The sequence below is a fragment of the Phacochoerus africanus genome, chromosome 2 (genome assembly GCF_016906955.1).
Source record: "Phacochoerus africanus isolate WHEZ1 chromosome 2, ROS_Pafr_v1, whole genome shotgun sequence".
NCBI lineage: Eukaryota > Metazoa > Chordata > Mammalia > Artiodactyla > Suidae > Phacochoerus > Phacochoerus africanus.
This window is the reverse complement of record NC_062545.1, coordinates 29,321,532-29,345,221: the sequence shown is the minus strand read 5'-3', so window position 1 is coordinate 29,345,221 and position 23,690 is coordinate 29,321,532. Positions and strand designations below refer to the sequence as shown.

General features: G+C 39.9%; 1 long non-coding RNA gene across 5 annotated transcripts in view; it reads left to right on the top strand.

Moving 5' to 3' along the window:
• The window catches only part of LOC125114778 (uncharacterized), a 64,867-nt gene extending 41,466 nt beyond the window's left edge, over positions 1–23,401 (top strand). The window contains exons 2-8 of one of the 5 annotated variants that reach the window (XR_007131902.1): positions 13,962–15,000; positions 15,158–15,332; positions 16,236–16,302; positions 17,149–17,668; positions 18,775–18,918; positions 19,443–20,316; positions 22,606–23,401. This is a non-coding gene — a long non-coding RNA (uncharacterized LOC125114778). Of the gene's footprint in view, positions 1–13,961; positions 15,001–15,157; positions 15,333–16,235; positions 16,303–17,148; positions 17,669–18,774; positions 18,919–19,442; positions 20,415–22,605 lie in introns of those variants that run through there. The other 4 variants (XR_007131904.1, XR_007131901.1, XR_007131906.1 and 1 more) reach the window with 4 other exon arrangements.
• The last annotated feature ends 289 nt before the right edge of the window (positions 23,402–23,690 follow it).

Sequence of the window (23,690 nt, the reverse complement as noted above, 5' to 3'; positions counted from 1 at the left end):
ATAGAATGAGATATTTCAGTCCATTTACCATATAACATGTTTTTATTGCAAAAATCTTATTTTTCTTTAGTATCATTTTTAAGGCATGTATTTGGCCATTGGTGGAGGGAGTAGAATGCCAGCATTTGAAAAGAGAATTGAGGTGTTGGAAGGGCCCTGTTCTTTCTGAAGGCTTTAAAGAAGGAATTTTTCCTCACCAATTTCAGCTTTTGGTAGCCCCAGTCATTCCTTGGCTTGTAGCAGCATAACTCCAATCTCTTCTTCTGTCTTTACATCATCGTCTTCTCCATGTGTCTGTGTCTCCACAGAGAGCGTGTTCTCTCGCTCTCTGTGTCTCTTTTCCTATAGAAGAATAGTCTTTTTGGATTAAGGGTATACCCTACTCCATGTGAGTTCATCTTAATTAATTACATATACAATGACTGTATTCCAGAAAAGGTCATTTTGAGGTATGGGGGGTCAGGATGTCAACACATATTTTTTGGGGGGAAGATAACACAGTTAAACTCATAACATTTGTCTTAGCAGGTGTTCTAGACACTGGGATTACAGCATTAGTAGGACAAAGTTCATGCCCTCCAAGTGCAAGGAAATTGACATTAGATAAAACCCCAGAATATCATTTAGTGATCAATGGTACACAGACAATTACATAATAGGACTCCTACTTAGATTTGCTGGTCAGAAAGATCACTGTAGAGTGACCTTGAAGCTGAGATCCCAAGACAAGATGGAGGCAGCCATGGAAAGATGGAGAAAGGGGATTCCTGGCAAAGGAAACCATGGGAACCAGGAGCGAAGAGGCGTTTCTTCTCCCAATGCTCACAGCAAAGTCTCTCAGGACAAAGGATTTCTTTTATTTCCATGAATTTATGTATTACTTCTCAAATTATTTACCTGAGTTTGAGCTTCTGGTAGGCAGTTTTCTGTAAAGTTGTGGACAGATGGAATAACCCAAGGAATGGAACTTTCCATGTTCTACATAAAGGTATTCATCTTTAGTGTGAAGATGACATGTTATTTTATGGACTTGGAGGCTAATTTTATAGTTTGACAGCTACTTTCCAAATACAGCTGAAATATCATTGCCTACAATGTACCCTGGTGACTCAGCAGGTTAAGGATCTGTGGCTCAGGTCATTGCTGTTGCTCAGGTTCGATTCATGGCCGGGGAACCTTCACATACTGTGGGTGTAGCCAAAAAAAAAAAAAAAAGAAAGAAAGAAAGAAAGAAAGATCATTACAAAGAATTATAGAAAGTAGAGAAATTTGTGACTAGGTAATTCCTACTCATATCTCCTTAAAAGACACCAAATCAGTTGCACGAATGCATTCCTAAAGAACATTAGTACTATTTATAAGAGAACTGTCCTCAAATTTTCTTCCAATTAATTAGAAATAATCTACAGTCATTTTCATGAAATATAGCTTTTTTTCCTCAAAAGCCACATTTTTCTAAGAACCCCTTTTCCCTTTTAATTTCTGCATGATAGGCTATAATCATCCAAAACTGGGCCCTAAATTGTTTTGTCTCAAGGAAAATTGCAAATAGTGGATGATAATGAAAACCTGTAGAGAAGATTTAAAGGCTAAAATCTTTTGTGCTTTTTCTATGTCAAATATGGATTTGCATTTTTAATACTGTTAGAAGATTCACAGTAAAAATGGGGCACATTTTTTCATCTCTGTTGTTTGCAGACATAAGCATATTTTACTCACTGAATTAATAACTTTTCCATAAGCCTGTCAGTTTTTAGAAAAAGACCTAGAACTTGTAAAATAACACGTCAGAAACCGTGATTCAGAGAGAGAGCAAATGCATCCAGCTCCCAGAATAACCTCAGAATTGACCTAATTGAGTCTTAAATAAGGAGCTTTCTAAGAACATGGTTGCTTTACAGTAACTTTCTATGAATTTCCTCAAAGAAAATTTAGCAAGGGCCAATGCTGATCTTAAGATACTCAACATTTACAACTACTCATCTTTTCATCCATTTTGGGGAGGGATATCATAACAAATCCTTTAAAAATAATCAAATCCGAAGAATCCTTACTAGGAAATAAACATTTCAAGAACTTATAGGAGACCTTCTCTGTTCTATTGATCTATTTTAAATGATTGCATTGGAAGAAAGACATGAGGAGATTCAACACAAAGTTAATTTTCCTCTATCGCTTTGGGTCCTTCTATATTAGCCTAAACAAAGTAGACCAGTTCATTCATTTTGGGGATGAAAACATTGGTTATCTCTCTCCCCATCCCGTTATCACCTCTGCCTATGGCTCCTGGATGCATTAGACTCAGGCATGGGGCTTCTGATGTCCTAGCCCAGGGAACAGTCACTATGAAGTCTGCAGCTACTAAGCATGATCTACAAGGGCAGCCAGAAAGAAGGTCGCTTCTTACTCAGTTGGGTTTTCTGTTACTTCTTAAAGGCCACACAGATAATTTTCAGAGGTCTGAGTGAAATACTTGTTCCCTAGAAGAATTAACAAATGAACTATGAATATTTCCTTAATACTAGCTCATCAAATAATGGATGGAGGCTGGTAGATCCAAAGCTTACACATAAATAACTATTTAGAATCCATTTCTGCCGTTGCTGAGAATTAAATCTACTCTATAGCCTGCTTTAGTAAAACGATGTGTATATAAATATAATTTCAGAGATTGGAAAGTGGGAATCCAGAATATAGAAAAGTCTTTGAACTTCCTTTGCCTAAGCCAACTGTAGGTAGCTATTGTTTTTCTCTTTTCCTTTTCATATCAATTGAAAAGACACCTCATTCCTTTGGTTCTGGAAGTGCCTCACAAGAGCAGGTACAAGAGTCTGTTGGCTTTTTACTTGGTATTCATGTTCCCTTTGTGCCTCTCAAGTTTTGCACAACAGTAATTGAAGACAGTATCTGTAGAGAGAAGAGCTTGCCCTTGAGGTAGTTTGCAGCTTCAAGGAACAGAACAAATGTCAGCCTAGGAAAGAAAACAGCCACTTATTCAGTGTTAAAACAAATGCAATCTGCTGTCTTAGATGGAACAACTTGTTGGTACAGGTGAAGGAGCACCTTCTTCACGTGAGAACTGCCCCATTTTGGCAAGTGTGTGTGTGAACCAGGCTGCGGTGGAGGTGTCTTTCTTCTCAAACCTTTCATTATGCCACTCTGACTTGCTACCAAAGGCTGCCTGGGCATGTCGATTCTAGTGAGCTCTGTGCATCAGTAGGGACTGAGAATATGAAAAAAGAAGAAACTTCATGGATGTGGGTTATTTCAGAAGAGTGGAGAAGAGGAGGAGGGAAAGTGCAGGTCTTAAGGAAAATATTAATATTATGAGTCAGACACACCTGAAGTTTCCATATGCTTTGCAGATTCATTTTATGTGGGGAAAAACACAGCGCCTTTCTTTGTTTACTCTTCCAGATTTTCCTCTTGATTCTCCTCCAACTTGGGAATTTCTTCTGCTGGATTTGAAAGCTATGATTTCAAAGCAGGCTGCTCTGGCCTAGGCAGATTGGTTTAATCATGATGGTTTCCTGGACAAGGTCTACTAGACAAGATACTCCAAGTATAAGCAATATCTTATTAAAGAAGAACAATTGGGGGGAATGCACCCCAGCTTCTTGAAATTAGAACTCTACTTGGTTTAAATTCCCCAAATAGTTATCTATTGCATTGGATCCAGAGAGTCCCATGGCTATAGTTCAGAGAAAGCGAAACACAGTAAAAATATCATTCCCATCATCATCCAAGTGAGTCAGCTGCAAAAATGGGAGAGGTAGAAGTAGGGGGAAGAGGGCTGTGCTTTATTTATTTATTTATTTATTTATTTTTGTCATTTTAGGGCCACACCTGCAGCATATGGAAGTTCCCAGGCTAGGGGTCAAATCAGAGCTGTGGCTGCCAGCCTACACTACAAAAAAGTTTGCTGACCTCTGATATGAGTCCACAATTCCCTAGAGCATTGAGGTGTGTCCTTGGGTTCCTGTAAGCAGCCACTGATGAGAAGAAAGAGGGTGTGGAGGATTTTGCGGAAGGGTTTAGAACCAAGCCTGGAGAAGAAATATGCTCTTGGTGTCTGTACTCCTTTGGGTAGAACTCAATCACGTGGCTGCAGCTACCTGCAAAGGAGGACAGGAAATACAGTCCAGCTCTGTGCTAAGGAGAAAAAGAAATCTGGTTGGTGGAAATGCAAGTGTTACAAGGCTCATAAAATTAACCACTAAAAAAATTAAATAGGCAGATGTTGAAGAGTTCAGGAAAAGGCCAGAGCACTTCAGACTGAGGTTACGAGGTTATCATGGTGGTTTCCCAGAAGGGGTTCAACTATGATGGTCAGTCATCAAGAGGGTGTGAAATGCGTGTAACTGGAAAGAGATAATCAAAGTACAAGGGTGGAAAATGTAAGGTTTGCCCAGGGAATCATATTTAACAAGGAAAGAAGCTTTCCAGAGAAATTCTAGTAAATGCACTTTAGAAAGATTGGGTTTTGCTGGTAAAAGGCCTTAAGTGTCAGGCCATGGCAGGTAGTATATATAGATACCTAGTTTTTGTGTTGTATATGTATGTATGTATTGTCTTTTAGGGCTGGACCCAGGGCATATGGAAGTTCCCAGGCTAGGGGTCAAATCAGAGCTGCAGTTGCCAACCTACACCAGAGCCACAGCAACACCAGATCTCAGCTGTGTCTGCAACTTACACCACAGCTCATGGTAACGCCAGATTCCTTAACCCACTGAGTGGGGCCAGGGATCAAACCCATGTCCTCATGGACACTAGTCAGGTTCATTACTGCTGAGCCTCAAGGGGAAGTCCAAGTTTTTGTGTTTTTTCAATCAAACATTTAATTAATTAGTTAATTAATTAATTTTGACTGCCATGTACAGAAGCTTAACATAAGATCTCAGTTCCCAGACCAGAGACTGAACCCTTTCCACAGTGGTAAAAGTGAGGCATCATAATCCCTAGACCACCAGGGAACTCACCAATGTCCACTTCTAAAAATCATTCAACCAAGGATTTTTTTTTTCTGATTTTTACTTTATTTGTTTATTTTTGCTCTATGGCTGCATTGTCTATGGGTCTGGAAAGTCTGCCTCTTGAGTTTCTTTATAGACTTCTTTGAGTAAAGGCTGCCTTCCAAAGACAGGAGTGTTAGGATTTCAAGAAATGAAATGATAAAAATGGATCCATCATTTTTGAAAAAAAAAAATCAAATATATAAGTATATGCTTATCTGAAGATATGATAACATGTATTCTCAGTTGAAAGAATAATAATTACATGAACACTCAGGCACACACCACCATTATAAGAAATAATAAAACATTGTCCACAGGTGGATTTGTGACAGTCTCCACCCCATGCCCTTCTTGATCACATGTCCCTGTCTTTTATTCTAGGAAATAATAATTCTGCATTTTATGTTTGTTGTGCCTTGACATTCTTTATACCTTTACCACCTGCATATGAATCTCTAAAAACATATCATTTAATTTGACCTTTCTATAGATGGAACCATATTAAACAGTCTTCTGTGACTTGTTTTTTCTCAATGTCCTGTTTTTAAGAGTCACGCAAGTTGCTGCTGCTTATAACTAGTAGATAATTTACGTACCTGCTATTTTACTGTTGTGTTATGCATTCTACTCTTGATGGCCATTCTTCTTTCTTTTTATTTATTTATTTATTTATTTATTATTTTTCTTTCTTTGCTTCTTTAGGGCCACACTCACAGCATATGGAGATTCCCAGGTCAGGAGCCCAGTCGGAGCTGTAGCTGCAGGTCTATGCCACAGCCATAGCAATGTACAATCCGAGTCACGTCTGTGACCTACACCACAACTCAGGACAACGCCAGATCCTTAACCCACTGAGCGAGGCCAGGGATCAAACCTGCGTCCTCATGGATGCTTATCAGTTTCATTAACTGCTGAGCCACAAAGGGAACTCCCCCTCTTTCTTTTCAAATTGGAGAAAATCTTTCTCTTCCCAAGAAGATGTTAAAATGAATACCAACCAAACAGAACAAAACAAAAACAGGGAAATAAGATGCTAGTGAAGGATACACTGCTCTTTGTCTGTAGAACATTTGAAAAGTCTAACACATCTCCTTGGAACTCCTTGTTCTTATAGGAGAGTTCACCTTGATTTACTGTGACATTCATCTCTACTCTTTTTTGGTGGTTTGTTTTTTCAATTCACCAGTTCCTGCATGTGACTGAAAGGCTCTGGCTACTTTAGAAACTACCTCTCTCCCCTGGTCCTCTCCCAGCCAGTTAAGAAACTTCAAGAATGTTCTTTTGTGCCTCCAGGTTTCAGATCACTCTTCATGACATTTTTGGCCCAGACCATCACAGGAGAATTTCCTTGCAAGCCTCAGGCCACTGACTGCACATGACTTGCCTTTGATAATCCAGTTCTTCTAGATATAATGCAAATCTATCAGTGATAGATCTAACAGTGATAATTCTGTTAGTCATTTCATTGTTAGACTTTCATCCTTGAGTCTATGAATGATTCAGTTTCATAAATTAAAAAAAACCCTTGTCTCTCCTTCACATCCTGAGGCTTGTTCAGAGAACATTTCTCAGCTCCACTTGAAACATCCATTCATCCACCTACCGCAGAAAGTTTGGAAATCTTGAATGGGCAGCGGGGAGAAGTCTTTGTTCTGCCCTGTGAGAGAACCTCAGTTGTCCAAGCCTCTAATGAAGTTTTCAAGAGCATAAACAACCACCTGATCTCTTCCTACAGAAAGAGACAAAGAAAGATTTCTGAGACTGGTGGAATATTTTACTTCTCAAACATTTCTCTAAGTTTTTTTTCCTTTTTGTTGTAGGTTTCAGTTCTGAATAATTAGCATACGTTTGCCTCATGAGAACAACCTGAGTTGCAAAAACTCATTTTAAAGCTTCTCTGCTTAAAGCACCCAGTTCCATAAATTATACATCTGTTACTTGATATGCATTTTCCATTAGGTAGTCTAAAGCCATCCCACATGAATACTCATTTTCACATTAAAGGTAGAAAAAGCCTGGAAGCCTGAAAGCCTGATTGTCTGTGTTTTTTTTTTTCCCCCTTTTCTTTTTGCCAAGAGGTAGATACTCTTCTTTTGAAAACCCTATTTATTCCTGATGGGAAGTTTTATTTCTATCTTCAGAAACACCGTTTTAGATTTGTGTAATCAGTTCAGCAAACTGCTTCTTAAAGTGATAAATAAAAATCCAATTAAACTTGCAATTAGAGTTTACTAAAAATATAGGTTGCTATAATTTTGTTGGCAATAGAAGTACAGAAGTAGAAATGATTAATGATGATTACTAATTATGCAGCTGTGTTCAGAGCACACAAATCTATAAAACCATGGATTTAGAGTTAAATAAGGGATTCATGCTAAGAAAAACCTTTGTAGACAGTATCTAAATCCAGCTCATTTCTATTCTGTACTTAATCACCCATCACCTGTTATCACTTTGCTTAACAAAGAAAAGCCAGAAAAATAGAGTTCTAGAATGACCGTCTCATTCTTATTTCCTTTGTTGTTATTTTGCTGTCTAAGTTTGTGGTCAAAAAAATGCCGTCGATGTGAGACATTATCAGATATTAATTATAGTGAAGGGCAATTCTGACTTCTTTCTTTCCTGAATTTTGGATAACTTATTCTGATCCTTCATATCAAAAATAGATTTTTTTGTGGGGCTAATGGAAACCTCTAAAAAATAAATATTTGACTTATAGAAAGAAGACGTGAGTTTGATCACTTCCTCTGCAACTTAAAATAAGAAAACTTACCAAATAACTCTCAATATTTTTTTAGCCATATATTTTTTTTGGATGAGCACCAAAGTCACATTTTTCCTTTTCTACTCTTCACTCCTGTAGAAAAATCATTCTTTTAGGAAAAGACAATTTTGCAAATAAAGAAACAGAGATCCAAAGGGCTTATGTGAAATTGTAATATCTCAAACTTAGTTCTCTTATATCCTGGTGGTATGTTACTTTCAGTTTCCAATCAATGAGCAAAAGTAAAAACAAATTAAAAAACAACAAAGAAAGAGAGAGACAGAGAGAGAAATGAAGAGAGAATAAAGGAGAGAAGAGGGACATAGGGAGAGAAAAAAAAGGAGAGAGAAAATGAAGGAGATAGAAGAAACTGTTATTACTTAAATGAATGTTAAATAGGGGATGCTGGATAGGGAGGAAAATGATAATATATTGCAGGGAAAAAAAGAATATAGAAATATGGGAAAGGTTTCACCTAACAAGCGTAGGTACTGTGAAGAAAGACAGAAGGAAGGAAGGAAGGAAGGAAAGAAAGAAAGAAAAGGAGAGAAAGAAAGAAAGAAAGAAAGAAAGAAAGAAAGAAAGAAAGAAAGAAAGAAAGAAAGAAAGAAAGAAAGAAAGAAAGAGGGAGGGAGAGAGAAAGGAAGAAAAGAAGAAAAACTTCTAGAGAGATGCATCTGTTGGAATCCATTTCCACCATTGACGTGCAGAGTGAACTTGATCACGTTACATAACTTATTGACTTTTCTTTATTCCTCTGAGAAATGGTGCTAGAATATCCAGCAATCCTACCCACTTCCCAAAGTTATCTCAGGACTCGATGAGATCATTTTTGTGTAAAAGCTCTTCGAAAGCTGTAAAGCACCAAAGTAACATATAACATATGACTGACCACAAGGGAGCTGCAGGCTGTTCTCTGGCTTGGCAGCTGAAAGACAAATACAAAAGAAAATGGAGAGGATGGACTACCTTTTTTTTTTTTTTTTTTGCCTTTGTAGGTCTGCACCTGCAGCATATGGAAGTTCCCGGGCCAGGGGTTGAATCTGAACTACAGCTGCTGGCCTACACCACAGCCACAGCAACACAGGACCCAAGCCACATCTGCAAACTACACCACAGCTCATGGCAACACTGGATCTCCAACCCAGTGATCGAGGCCAGGGATCGAACCTGCATCCTCATGGATACTAGTCGGATTCATTTCTGCTGCACCACAACAGGAACTCCCTGGATTACCTTTTTTATAAAAGGCAGTTAATCTATAGCCAGAGTTTAAGACTAATCTTAACATTTTTAAATGCTTAATAGTAAACAACAGAGCTTATGCAATTATTTATTTTAGCATGATGATTATACAAATAGTCTTTTGGGAGTTCCCGTCGTGGCTCAGCAGGTTAACCCAACATAGTGTCCTTGAGGAAGTGGTTCTATCCCTGGCCTCTTACAGTGGGTTAGGGGTCCGGTGTTGCCTCTGCTATGACATAGGTCGAAGATGAGGCTTGGATCTGGCTGTGGCATAATGAGCAGATGTAGCTCTGATTTGACCCCTAGCCCCAGAAATGTTCATATACCAAAGGCGTGGCCATTAAAAAAAATACTTAAGTAAAAATTAAAATAAAAATAGTCTTTCAAAGAGGTATTGAGAGAAGGAAGCAAGGTATTGATGACTGAAAACTGTTCTCAGAGGACGTTGGTCAATTACTTGCCCCCCAACCCCCGCTTCCAGAGCACTGGGAGATGCCTGCAAAATGAGAAAGCTCAGGCTTGCATGTGCCTCCTTGCCTTCTCCAGAGTACTGCAGAGCCAGCTGCAGAGCTGGAGAGAAACGTGCCTGCGACATCCCAGCCCAGCACCTCCTGTCAGAGCCTGCCAGCAAGTGGTGGCAGATGGATGTGGTTAGGACAAGGGCGGATTTGGGATCAGAGCTGCTGACACATTGGCCTCTCGCTTTTGACAGCAGCTCAAACTTCTGGGGTTCCAGAAAGGAAATAGACATGTGGAAACAGATATGACAAAGGCTTTTCCCTTCAACTGCTCAGCATGTGGTACCGAATTTTAGAGGATTAAAAAAAAGAAAAAACAAAAAAACCTATTGCTTATCCTCTCTGGGCTTATCAAGTGTTTTACCACATTTTTATAAAATATAGCCTTAGCCTAAAAGCCTTGTTTGCATGAGGGTGGAAAATTTCCATAATTCTTTCCATTCTGTTCTGTGTCCCTCCCTCCTTTGTTCAGAGGTTCAGGGTCTCTGTCTATTGTGATCTTAATATGCTCTGATCCTAAATATCAACTTTGTGATGTTCAAGTTTCAAGGATCAAAATGGTGAGGAAAAATAAATCCGAACTCTTTGGGGATAGGGTCAAATATTTGCCAAATGTCTGTACGAAGAGCAAATATGACTCTTTTCTTACTTAGTCAACCATCCAATTTTATTCTTTAAAACATTATTCAGCCAATACTATGTCTAAGATGCCAAATGCCTTTTTCTTATAACCCTTCAATTCAGCCAATTAATGGAGGGGACCGGTGTCGCCACTAAAATGGTTACAATGGTTGTGCACCTTTGTCTTTCTCCCACTTATGGTTTTTCCCAAACCTTGCATCTGAGGCAGGTGTGATGGGAATATCCAGAAACACCAGCACAGTTGTGTGGACAAATGTTTTCATCAGGAAGTCATGAACTGGCTTGAGAGACGGAAGGGTTGATTTCAAAATCATCGTCCCCGTGGTCTCCTTTGGGCTTCCTCTTCCTTCAGCTGCTCGCTGCTGTGCATGCTGTATTTTAAGTCTCTGCAAACCTGTCATGCGGGCACTCTTTTACATACACACGCCCTCCTTGCACACAGCATCCTCTTACCCATTTCGAAGAGAAAGTCATAGGTTCATAGAGTAAGAGACAAAAGTTGATGTCAACACTCTCTGAGACAATAGACTTCAGAAACGAGAGAGAAAAAGACTTTCACATGCTAAGAGGCACAGCTTGGCATGTTCTTCTCTTCTGGGAGAGTCAATTCTGAGACCACAATGGTTTTTCACGAGCATCAGGGTAAGCAGCCTTCCAGGCAGCCTGAAGAGCAAATTCTGAGACTTTCTTTTTGTTACCATGCAAGGGCCCTGCCATTGGCCCGCAGCACACCTTTTAACTTAAAAGCAAATTTGAATTCTTTGACTAAACATTAAAAAAACCCAAAAAACCTCTCAAACTACAACAAGTTTTAGTCTCCCTGGAAAAGCAATTGATAAATACATTCAAATTGTGAATATATTTTTACACTGTTAAGCCTTTATTTATTAAAAAATATTATGTGTTTCTGGAAACAGTTGTCTTTTGATAATCTCCTCCAGGGAAAGAACATGAATATATTCTGTGGAACCAAGGCCTCAGAGGTAAAAGAAATCATTTTGTCAGATGGATTCCTCAGGAAAGAAGAACAAGCAGGGATAGGCTTCTACATTGCATTTATTTGTTTATTATTTATTTATTTATTTATTCATTTTTGTCTTTTTAGGACTGCACCCATGGCATACGGTATTTCCCAGGCAAGGGGTCGAATTGGAGCTGCAGCTGCTGACCTATACCACAGCCACAGCAACACGGGATCCAAGTCGCATCTGCAACATGCACCACAGCTCAAGGCTATACCACAGCTCACAGCAACACCAGATCCTTAACCCACTCAGCAAGGCCAGAGATCAAACCTGAGTTCTCATGGATACTAATGGTGTTCATTACTGCTGAACCACAACAGGAACTCCTACTTTGCTTTTAAATTGTATTCTCCATCCTGTAGTAATCTCCCAGAATTTCTATTTGTGGTAGCTTTGTACTGTGGGAACTTGGCAAAGACGAACTACATTTCCCAGAATTCCTGTCCTGTATGTTTCCAGGGCAGTGTTACTCTTGGCACCCACACTGTTGCTTACCTGCTTGCTCACTCCATTGGTGTGAGGTGGTGGCTGGCCTTACAACAGCCTAATCACCCCCCACCTCACTCCACCCCCACCCTCCTTCAGCTTCTTTCATTCCTACACCAGGTAAGCAGAAAGGAGCAACTCCTTTGAACACAGAGGTAAAACAGGTGATTTCCAGAGGTTGGGAATAAATCCCATGAAAAATCAAGGACCTGAAACCTCAGTGAAATGTCTAGGAGTTCAGTCTGTGGCATGTTGAGGTTCCCTTTCTGACCTATATACTGAGTGAAAGAAAACAACATGAGTGGGGCCCAGTACAAGCTCCCTAAGCCCAGAGTGCTATGCAAGCAGCTCTCACACTTGTGTTATCAAACACAAGTTTGTGTGCCTCACACACAGTGAGGCCATACTGAAACATCAGAGTGTGAAGCAAAGATTTATTGCAGGGTCAAGCAAGGAGAATGAATGGCTTGCTCCCCTAAAAATCTCATACTCCCTGAATGGTTTCAGCAGAGCATTTTCAAAGGCCAAGTGAGAGAAGGGGGTTGCCGGGTGTGTGATCAGCTTGTGCACAGCTCTCTGATTGATACTGAGGTAACAAGGCAGTTAACATTATTAATCCATAGTTGCCAGTAGGTTTGGAGGCTCAGTATCATCAAATAATTAATTTCTTCCATTAGGTGGTAGTTTTTGTTTTGTTTTGTTTTGTTTTATTTGACTGCATCCATGGCATATGGAAGTTCCCTAGCCAGGGGTTGAATCTGAGCTGCAGCTTCAACCTATGCCATAGCTGTGGCAATGCTTGTTCCTTAACCTACTGTGCTGAGCCCAGGATCAAACCCAAGCCTCAGCAGTGAGTGACTGAGCTGCTGAAGAGACATTGCTGGATCCTTAACCCACTGCAACACAATGGGAACTCCTGGTAGGGGTTTTAGCGTCTGTAAAGCAACTCAGGAAGTTTGTGTCAGAGTCAGATACTATTGTCTAGGAGAGGAGCTATAGCAGAGGATGTGGGGGATTGGTCTGTCCCAGGAAAGCCCAATAGGGTCCTGCTCCGTTATACTTGAACCATCTAATTCAGAAGATCCAGTGGTGCCTGAAATGCCGTTGATAGATAGGGAGGGACTTTAAAACCTCTTTCAGGTTCTTAAAGGTAGATCACGGTACCAATCCTTCAGATTTTGGAATAAAGCCTTGCCATGCTCTGTGGATAAGAAATCTTCTTTTAAGAAATAGCTCTTGGAACACATGCACCTGCATGTTCATTGCAGCACTATTCACAATAGCCAAGACATGGAAACAACCCAAATGTCCATCGACAGAGGATTAGATTCGGAAGATGTGGTATATATACACAATGGAATACTACTCAGCCATAAAAAAGAATGACATAATGCCATTTGCAGCAACATGGATGGAACTAGAGAATCTCATACTGAGTGAAATGAGCCAGAAAGACAAAGACAAATACCATATGATATCACTTATAACTGGAATCTAATATCCAGCACAGATGAACATCTCCTTAGAAAAGAAAATCATGGACTTGGAGAAGAGACTTGTGGCTGCCTGATGGGAGGGGGAGGGAGTGGGAGGGATTGGGAGCTTGGGCTTATCAGACACAACTTAGAATAGATTTACAAGGAGATCCTGCTGAATAGCATTGAGAACTTTGTCTAGATACTCATGTTGCAACAGAAGAAAGGCTGGGGGAAAAATGTAATTGTAATGTATACATGTAAGGATAACCTGACCCCCTTGCTGTACAGTGGGAAAATAAAAAAAAAAAAGAAATAGCTCTTGGAGTTCCTGTCATGGCTCAGTGGTTAGCAAGCCCGACTGGTATCCGTGAGGACTCAGGTTTGATCCCTGGCCTTGCTTGTTGGGTTAAGGATCTGGCAATGCTGTGGCTGTGGCATAGGCCATGGATACAGCCCTAAAAAGGCCAAAAAAAAAAAGAAAAAAGAAAAAAGATATAGCTCTTGTTTTGCTACAAAGTCTTAGTAGAAATTGAATGCTTGGCCATGGGTCACTAAGGTACTATGTGACCTGAGCTGCTTATTGGTAGGTATTGTCTGACCCACTGAGCCATGGAGCTGGGTATGCACAGAAATCCTTCATTCTCAAATGGGAGTGGTATAGATGAAACTGGACTTGAGGAGAACTTGAAGGCACATGTGTTTTGCATGAGTATGTGGCCAATATATCCACCATCCCTATACCTGATACATTGTCTTCTCTCTCTTTACCTGTACTTGTGGTCTTTTAGGGAGTTCTTGGTGACCAAGTGATGGAGGAAGAGAACACTCAGGCCTAATCTGCACATGGTTCTTCACTACAGGTAGACACTACTCAAAAGGGCACAGCTAAGACCAAAATGGACAGAGGATGCACAAAATCCCCACTCTGAGGTGGTGTTGAAGAACAAGGGTGAAGGGAAACCCTCCACATACACAGAATTTTGAGCACTGCACCTGGTTGTCCATTTTGCTTGGAAGGAGAGATATATAGAAGTACAAGTCTATACTGATTCGTGGGTCATGGCTAACACTTGGCTGGAAAGTCAGGAGATTTGAAAGGAATGTGATTGAAAAATTGGTGACAAAGAGATCTGGAAGGGAAGGTTGACAGATCTCTTCAAATGGGTACGGCATGTGTAGGTATTTATGCTCTATGAAAATGCTCTCCAAAGGGTGAACTCAACAGAGGAGTATTTGAATAATCAAGTGGAAAGGATAAGCCTTTCTGTGGACATGAGTCAGCCTGGTTCTCCAGCAATTCCTGTCATTTCCCAAGTGGCTCGTGAATAAATTGAAAACGGAGGCCAAGATGAAAGTTACGCAGGGACACGGCAACATAGATGTCTACTTCCCAGGGCCCACCTGGCTATGGCCACAGCAGAGAGCCCAGTCTGCTAACAGCAGAGGTCAATGGTGAACACCTGACACAGCACCATTCCCAGCTACTGACTAGCCACCTATTGGCAGGGTGACTATTACATTAAATCACTTCTCTCGTTGAAGGAGCAGTGCTTTGTTCTTATTGGAATAGACATTGACTTTGGAAACACACTTGCTTTCCCTGCCCACAATTGCTTCGCCAAAACCACTACGAAAACCATACACAGAATGATTTATTCACTATCACGATATTTCACACAGCATCACTTCTGATCAAGAAACTTACTTCCCAGCAAATGAAGTGCAGCAATTGCTTCATATTGTTCACAGGTCTTATCATGTTCATCATCACCCCAAAGTAGCTGGCTTGACAGAATGATGGAATAACGTTTTGAAGACTCAGTTATGGTAAGTTGTCCATGATATAAATTATGCTCTAAATCATCATCCAGTATATATTTTTTTTCTTCCACAGCTGGGATTCATGGGTCTGGGAACAAGGTGTGGTTATGGGAAAGGTTCCTCTCACTGTTATCCCTGGTAATTCACTAAATTTTGTTTCTAGTCCCTATGACATTAGGTTCTACTGGACTGGAGGTCTTAGTTCCAAAGGGAAGAGTGTGTCCACCAGGGCACCCACTGATGACTCTGTTGAACTGGAGTGCCGCCTTTAACTCATGCCATTGAATCAACAGGCAAAGAAGGGAGTGATTGAACCTGATTGGCTTCTACACAAAGAGGTAAGGGAGAGTGTCTACAAGGTTAAAGCTATTCTAGGTTGCCTCTTAGTATTTCCATGTCCTGTGATTAGGCTACATCAACTCAATTGGCAGGACTCTCAATGGCCCAGACCTTTTGGAATGAAAATCTGGTTCACCCCACCAGGTAAGGATCTACATCTAGCCAAAGTGTTTGCTAAAGACAAAGGGAATATGCAATGGATATTTGGAAGGAAGTGGTTATAAATACCAGCTATGACCACATGACTAGTTGTAGATGTAAGCACCATACAATTATAACTATTTCTTCCTTATTATGATATGATCATGCATATGTATGTGTGTATAGTTATACATAATTTACATACATATATGCATGTAAATATATATATATATTTAACCAATTATTTTTGCATTTATCCTCTTTCTCAGGCCTTTTTCTAGCATTAGATGTGTTACTAGTAGTTGACTCAATATCTCAGAATATAAATCATGGGATCGCCAAGGAGAAGTGTAAATTAGCAAGAAGTCCACTAGAACTGAACATCACCCGAAGTCATAAAATGAACTTTGGATCCTCTTCTGAGGAAAAATTAATGTGTTTGGGTTGTACTTGGGATAGAAGCATCATGTTAGGTGGGGACATGACAGTGTTATTACTTTTGTTTGGAGATTAAGTATGACTTAAAGAAATGTGTTCGAGTGCCCGAGTTGTCAAGAGTAGCTCTGTAATGAGTAAACTTGAGGAAGTGGAACTCTAGTTCCCAGAATTTCTCTACTGTGTGTTTCCAGTTAGTGGGCAGAGAGACATTCTTGTGCAAAATTTAGAGGGGGAGTGGTTGCAGCCACTGTATAGCTCACACATGTTGTCTCTTTCCTGTCTTACCTCCTTTGTCATACTGTCTTACCTCCTTTGTGAGGCAGCAGCTGGGCCTGTAACTGCTCTGCCTCCCCCTGGATTCTCCTCCAGCTCCTCCAACTCCTGGGCCAGGTATGTGTATTTAGCTCTTTGATGAAGGGCCTTGCTTCTACAGGACCTCCATGCAATCAAGGTCAGAGGCATTAAGAACTGATAAAAGTTTCAATCTGTCCTTATGAGCTAGAGCTTTTGCCTCTGGATTCCAGCTTGTCCTAAAATAGGCTCTTCCCCATTTTACCTTCCTTTCCCAACAGTATTTCCTTGAACTTCAGCTCTAGCATCAAATATGAAGACAACAACATTATAGACATGAATTACCCACACCCCACAATTACATAAGGCAAATCCCCACAACTATATTATATGTGTGGATATAGATATGGATATATACATATAATCTATATCTCTATCTCTCCTAATGCTTCTGTTTCTGTAATTAAACCATTACTAATACAGTATTTTGGTTGAATTTTAAAAGGTTACATTCTTTTTTTTTTTTAAAAAAGCCTAAATTTTATTAAAGTATAATAGGCTTACAATGAAATGCACATATTTATATTGTACAATTTTGTAAGTTTTGATCCATGCATACATCCATGAAACCATCAAGATAATCAAGTCAGTACAAATACTCATTAGGCTCAAAAATGTATTTCTTCCTCTTTCTAGTCCCTCCACCACTGCCTCTCCTCCCTCACCTCTCTGGGCAAGCACTGATATGCTTTCTCATATTTTAAATATTTTAAAATATGCTTTCTCATATTTTAAATGAGTATGTATTTTCTAAAGTTTTATATAGTATGTGATCTCTTTCATCTGTCTTCTTTCATTCAACATAATTATTTTGAGATTTATCTCTGTTGTTACGTGTTCATTCCAAAATAGTTGAATCTAAAAGTCAAATTCTTTTTTTTGGAGGGTGGGCGGTCAGCATGCCCGAAGCGTGTCGAAGTTCCTGGACCAGGAACTAAACCCATGCCACAAGAGTGACCCTAGCCATTGCACTGACAATGCCATATCCTTAACCCTCTGCGTGACAAGAGAATTCCGGAAAGGTTAAATTCTGAATGAACAGCCTTTTGTTTAAGTGTAGGTCAATCACGAGCCTTTAGATGCAGTGTGACTGGGCATAATTCAGAGAAAGAAGAGTCCAGGCAGTCAGATGTGATACGTTGGGAGCACTTCCTGAGGGCAGGAGAATCTAGAGATAGCAACATTACATCAGCCTCACTGTTACGTGGAGGAGCATAAGCGTCTTTGGAAAGGGCTTTGAAAGGCTGGCCTCTGCATAAAACAGAAATCTTGGCTAGTGGAGCAGGGCTGGACCGCGCCTTCTCCAAATGTCGTGCAGGAGACTAGAGGGAATCGACATTACCTATTGAATTTTGAGAGCAGCTTCTTCTGAGAGAAACATGGAATGGTATCAGTCTGAATAAAGGTGAGTCATTCTTGTTCTTACCTTGTTTCAGCACCCTCAATGTATGAATTCAGCAGCTCCAGGGTGGTCCCTTTCACCTAGTTTTGCTCTAGCCCGGTCTTCTCTCACATTGCTCAGATAAGCCAGGAGTGACAGATTGCTCCACAGGGTCCCTTCAAGCCTCCAAATATGAGTCATGGAAAGCAACATAGTGTGGTGAGCGTTTGACTGAAAAGCAAGGGATCTGGATTTTTAACCCAGATCTGGCACTTATTAGGTAAAGGGCTATGAATAAATCAAATTCTCTCTGAGTCTCTTTTCCTCAACTGTAAACTGAAGTTGGGCTATGTGATCTTGAAAATCTCTTTATTCTATGCATCTAAGAGTGGGATAATAAAGGCCTGGAGGATAAACATTCTATCATGCCTAGAAAGATGTAGACAACCTGAATCACATCCCCAGGAGTCAGGAATTTCCACTGAAGGGCAGTGCGTTCACCATCTGGCTTGCCTCTGTGGCATTGCCGGTTCAATCCCCATCCTGGCCCAGTGGGTTAAGGATCTGGTGGCATTGCCGCAGCTGTGGCATAGGTCACAGCTGTGGCTCAGATTAGATCCATGGCCGGGAAACTATCATATTCTACAGGTGTGGCAAAAAAAAAGAAAAGAAACAAACAAAAAAAACCCATGCGTAATGGTAGGCATTACAGGATAGCCAGCCATCCACCCATCTGTCCACCCATTCATCCACTCTCCATCCATTCCTCTATTCATCCATCCAATAAATATTTAGTCAACACCAATATGTACAAGACATTGTGCTTGGCGGTGGAGGCAAGAAGATGAACATGATCTAACTCCTTTCCTCAAGATGCGCACAGTTCACTGAGAGAAAAACCATCTAATTACAGCATATGATCCTTTCAATAATAAATATATTAAGAACAGAGAGGGTGTTTTGGTAACATTTTGATTTTCAGAATCTTATGCAGAGTAAGAGGGGAATACTTTGTTGTTGTTGAACTATGTGAATATGAGTACTTTTAGGGCAAAAGGTATTTCAGAAAGTACTACATGGAGAGGTAGGAAGGAAGGATTAAATGTTAATCTCAACCTTTGTCCCTTTAGGAAATTCATGGTCACCGTTTTTCCTCAGCATGTCGTACTCCCAGTTATATAGTTCTTATATGTATGAACCACTCAGCAAGCCTTTGAAAAGAGAAAGAGGAAAGAGAAGAAAATTCTAATTCAACTCTCCATATAGCTAAACAGGTAACCATCCATTTCCGTACCAGAAGAGGCCCAAACTGGGAATCCACGAACTTTCTAAGCAAAGGATACAATCTCTAGAATTGGCTCACTTTAATTAATCCAATATTATTAACTTACTCTCCTAAATGTAAATGTGATGATTTTATACCTGAGGTTCATCCTAAGTGTACATTTTTGAGCTGAAATATTTATTATTACCATCTAAATTCTCTAGAGAGGGCTTTACATCAATATATTTTGGTTTTCAAAAAAAAAAAAAGATTCTCATTTATTCTTTTCAACTTTATCAGCATCAGACAGTTTTAGGTGAATTGATTAAAAGAGAAGAGACAGCTTATAAGAATGAGAAACTTTTTTTTTTCTTTTTTAGAAAACTTTATTGGCGTATAATATTTTATTAGCTTCAGGTCCAAATAAGAAACTCTGACCACCCCTTTTATATTGTGTTCTTAACTTACACAGTTGAAGGTAGTAGTAAGTAAAAAACATATGCCTATTTTAATGGTTTAACCTTAAATGTTTAGCTATCCAACAGACCTAGGTGAAGTCTTCGGCTTTCTGATTTCCCCGAAGCCAGTGCGCTGGGTCATGGGGCTGGCTGACCTCCCAGCACCACCTACCTCCTCTCTATGAGATGCCATCAGATCCCACCCAAAGGAGCCAGTCGTCCCTGTGAAACAATAAGCAATTCTTACGAGATACAAGTGGAGCTCTGTTACTGTGGCACAGGAAGGCTCGATAAGATCTTCCAGCCACAGCATTCTTTTGTGTCAGCAGACGCAAGTGGGATGTTCCTTCTGCAGCTCTTACGGAGCAAGAGGAAGCAGGCTTTGAAACACAATGTTCATTGAAATCGGCTTTCATCTAAGGAATCCCGTGGTGGCTCCTGGTCCACGCGATGTGCATTCTGTCTGCAGCTGGGCTCTCCTGATGCATTTCCGTTGTTTGTTCTAGGGGGAAGGCAGCACCTTTATGAGACTCACTCTTACTAGGTAAAGGGCATCACATTGTGCTAGGCAGAGCATTCTGTGTCAGGATGTCTCCAGTGAGTCTGGAGCCTAGAAGGAACATTTAAAAAAAAAAAAAAAAAACAATCCTCAGCCATCCTGGCTCACGGATGAAGCACCAGCTCTGTCAGGAGAGGAACATGAAGCCGCCCAGATGACTCTTGGGCAGTACATGCATGCTTCGTGATTTTAGGAGAAGGAAATGTTTGTTGCTTTAGCTATTACAGCAGGCACGATGCCACAGGCCATAAATAGTGGTAAGTAACTATGGTTTGAGTGCTGCGGGCCCAAAAGAACCTTCCCCAAAGCCAATTGGTCTCTATTATTCCACTCTGGCTCTCAAAGGACAAAAAATGAAGAGGAGGAAGTGATCCACAGTGTCAAATCATAGGTAAGAAGTTTCTCCATTCTGCTGTCCTAGTGGAATAACAATTCATCTTCTTTTCAGAGAAAACTATTTTGGATTCAATAAAGAGTCTCTCTGATTAAGACAAGGTCTAAATCAATACCTGGAGAAACAAGCCAACACTGTTTAGTCCATTTTTATTTCTTCCTAGACACCTCATCCTATATATTGCTGCACTTCCTTCTCTGCTCCACTCCATCTGGACTTACCAACCCATAATGCTAAGGTAGTTGAACAATTAATTCTCAAAATGGGTAGAAGAGTGAACACAAACCTTTTTATTTCATGGCATTTGAACTCTGCATATATTTTTTTTTCCTTTGGCTCTCAAAATAATCTGGCAAAATTCGGTGGGCATTGTCTATTTCAGCAGTGGTAGGAATCCGCAGGGAAAGAGAACATGGTTAGAGAGCTTGGATCTCATAAAGAACTGGCAAGCAGTACATGAAGGAGAACTCGTGTGGGGTTCCTGGCTAAGGTCCCGTTGATCAGGTTGCGTCCCCCAGACATGTGAACAAGTGATCAGTCTCCAATCTAACCTTCAGGGCTGACTTTCATCACCACCAAGGGCTAAAGTTCTACAAGTGTCTGTGTGTTTATGGGAAGGTAGATGTGACAGATATACAAGGAGATACTGATACTGGAAACCTTGAAAAACCTGGAGGTTATTTCTTGGAATCCACTGTACTCGTTCTAATCTAAAAAGAACAGACAGACGTCAATTTTGTAAGTGACGCAGGACATGAGAAAATGACAACCCAGGCAGTTAAACTTTCCCAAGAGGGAAGTAATAAAAAGAGTCCCAAGAAATCAAAATTTTAGCTCAACCCCATGAAGAGGGCCCAAAACTGCTCTCTAATGGCTTATTTTTAGCTGAGCTAACCATAGAACTTTTGAATATTTGGAAATTTTGTGGAGTCTTCTCTGGGATGTTCTTGGGAAAGGATTTGCCCAGACATAGGTACAGCAAAAATTTCTGGTGACATTATCCCCACATCTTGACTCGAAGAACTCATTCCCGATAGCAATACAGCATAATGATTCAACCTATCTACATCATGAAATGATAATCATAATGCATTTAATGAACATCCATCATGTCACATAGACACAAAATTATCAAAATGGAAAAATCTGTTTCTTCCTTGTAATGAGAACTATTAGCTGTTACTCTTTCAACAACTTTCATATATAACACACAACAGTGGTCATTATATTTATCATGTTATACATTATATCCCTAGTACTTATTTATCTTGTAACTGGAAGTTTTTATCTTTTGACTACCTTCACCCAATTTCCCTGACCCCTACCCACTGCCTGTAACAACCACAAACATTTTTTTTTTTTTCCCGTGAGTTTGTTTGTCTTTTGGTTGGTTGGTTGGAATGTAATTGATCTTCAACACTGTCTTTGTTCCTGGTACGGTACACAACATAGTGATTCATCAGTCCATTTTAATTTAGGCAAAAAATATATACTGAATGCTTGCTGTGTGCCAGGAATCTATAACTTGCAACCAATAAAAAGATACATCTCTGCCCTCAAGAACATCACAGCAATTATATAAATATATGATTTGGGTATAATATAGTATATGCTGGGTGGTGTGATATATCTTTGGGTTAGCATTGGCCCCAACCAGGACCCTAACTTGCCTAATGAAGGAATAGGAAATTCTTCTAAAGGAGGTAATGCCTGAGATGATATGTAAGGCTTGAAAAGTAATTACTGAGATAAAGAGGATAGGGAAGGAGACTCTAAACAGAAGGACTAATATGAGAAAAGTAAGGGGGACTGAAACACAAAGCACATTTGAAAAACTATAAATAACTCGATATTTCTGAAATGTTGACAGTAAGGCAGAAATGGGGCAGGGTACATCTGTAGGGATAAGGCACGAAGATTATTCTAAGATTCTAAAGCTTCTGTTAGGATATAGATAAATAAACCAGAGGAGGATTTAGTTCTTAGTCATTTCTATTCTAAGACTCCAGAAATTAGATTATGTGAGGCTAGGGATCAAAGGAACTGAAAAGGAGAGTTCCCTGGTGGCTCAGTGGGTTAAGGATCTAGGCATGCCCCCCCCCAAAAAAAGGCAAGACTGATGTTATCCTAGGATCAAAAGATTTACTTTAATTTAAAGTGATGAAAGGCAACTACAATTGAAGGCAGCGGTAAAACATTATTGACATTTTGGTCAGTTGGTTATGGCCTCTCAGTGGAACTTTAAAGAGCATTTAGCAATGTGATTCATTTTTCGTTCTCCCTTAGAAACCAACAGGACATCTACAAAGGCCTGGGTCATGGCTGCAATTCTCTGCACCTAAGAATAAATGAGAAAGAAATAAGAACACAATAAAAGAAAGAGAAGTGGAGGATCAAACTCTGCAGGTTATGTGTAGCATATTTTTAGTGACCTCGAATTATGGGATTAAAAATGGAATGAAAAAGAGGTGATTTTGAAGGTAGATGATTGAATACAATCTCTTGAACTTGCTCTATGGGAAGTAACAAAAGCAGAGATGACATAAATTCATGTATATTTAGAAAATCAGGAACAAGGAAGAATATTGGGACCATTCTTTGGGTGGGGAACTGATAGAAACTACTATTATTAAAATAATTAAAATAATAAGGCAAGAAAGACCTTCATTAAAACAGTAAATAGGAGGGTCCACAATCCCTGGGAGAGAAGGGGCTTGAGGGCCCCTCAGTGTCTCACCTCCCCTTCCATTCTTCCCAAACCTCATCTCTTAATCACTTTGCAAAATCAAGAAGCAGACAGCTCTGGAGCAGCCAGGGGCAACTACATAATTTGTAGGGATCAGGACAAAACGAAAATGTAGAAGCGTTTATACAAAAAGCAGAAGACAATGTGCTATCTGAGGTATTAGACACAAAGCTTTCTTTCCTTTCTTTCACAGCCTCTCCCTAGACTTGTCATGGTATTTTATTAATCTTGTAATGTAATGCCATTATAAATGAAGAAAATATAAACATTTAAATTCTTTTCGTTCATCTTTAAATTGTGTATGCCATCTAAAATACAAGTATAAAAGCACTTAAATCCTGTGTAGAGTCATCAATATTGCATAATTTGTATTTTGTAGCTCATACATGATTATGTATTTTGTGGAAGAGTGAAAATGCAACAGGATACTAGCTCAACTATTTTAGTTCACTTCTCAGTACCCTCACGTTCTACTAACACGCTCTACCTTCAGCTATAGACCAGAAGGAGGACTAAAAGGAAAAGTACTAATGGATCACTTTATCTTTCTGTTTCCTTTCTGTCATGATTTCCAGCACACACGATCAGGTAAAAGGGAACTAAACATGAGTAAAAGGATATGATA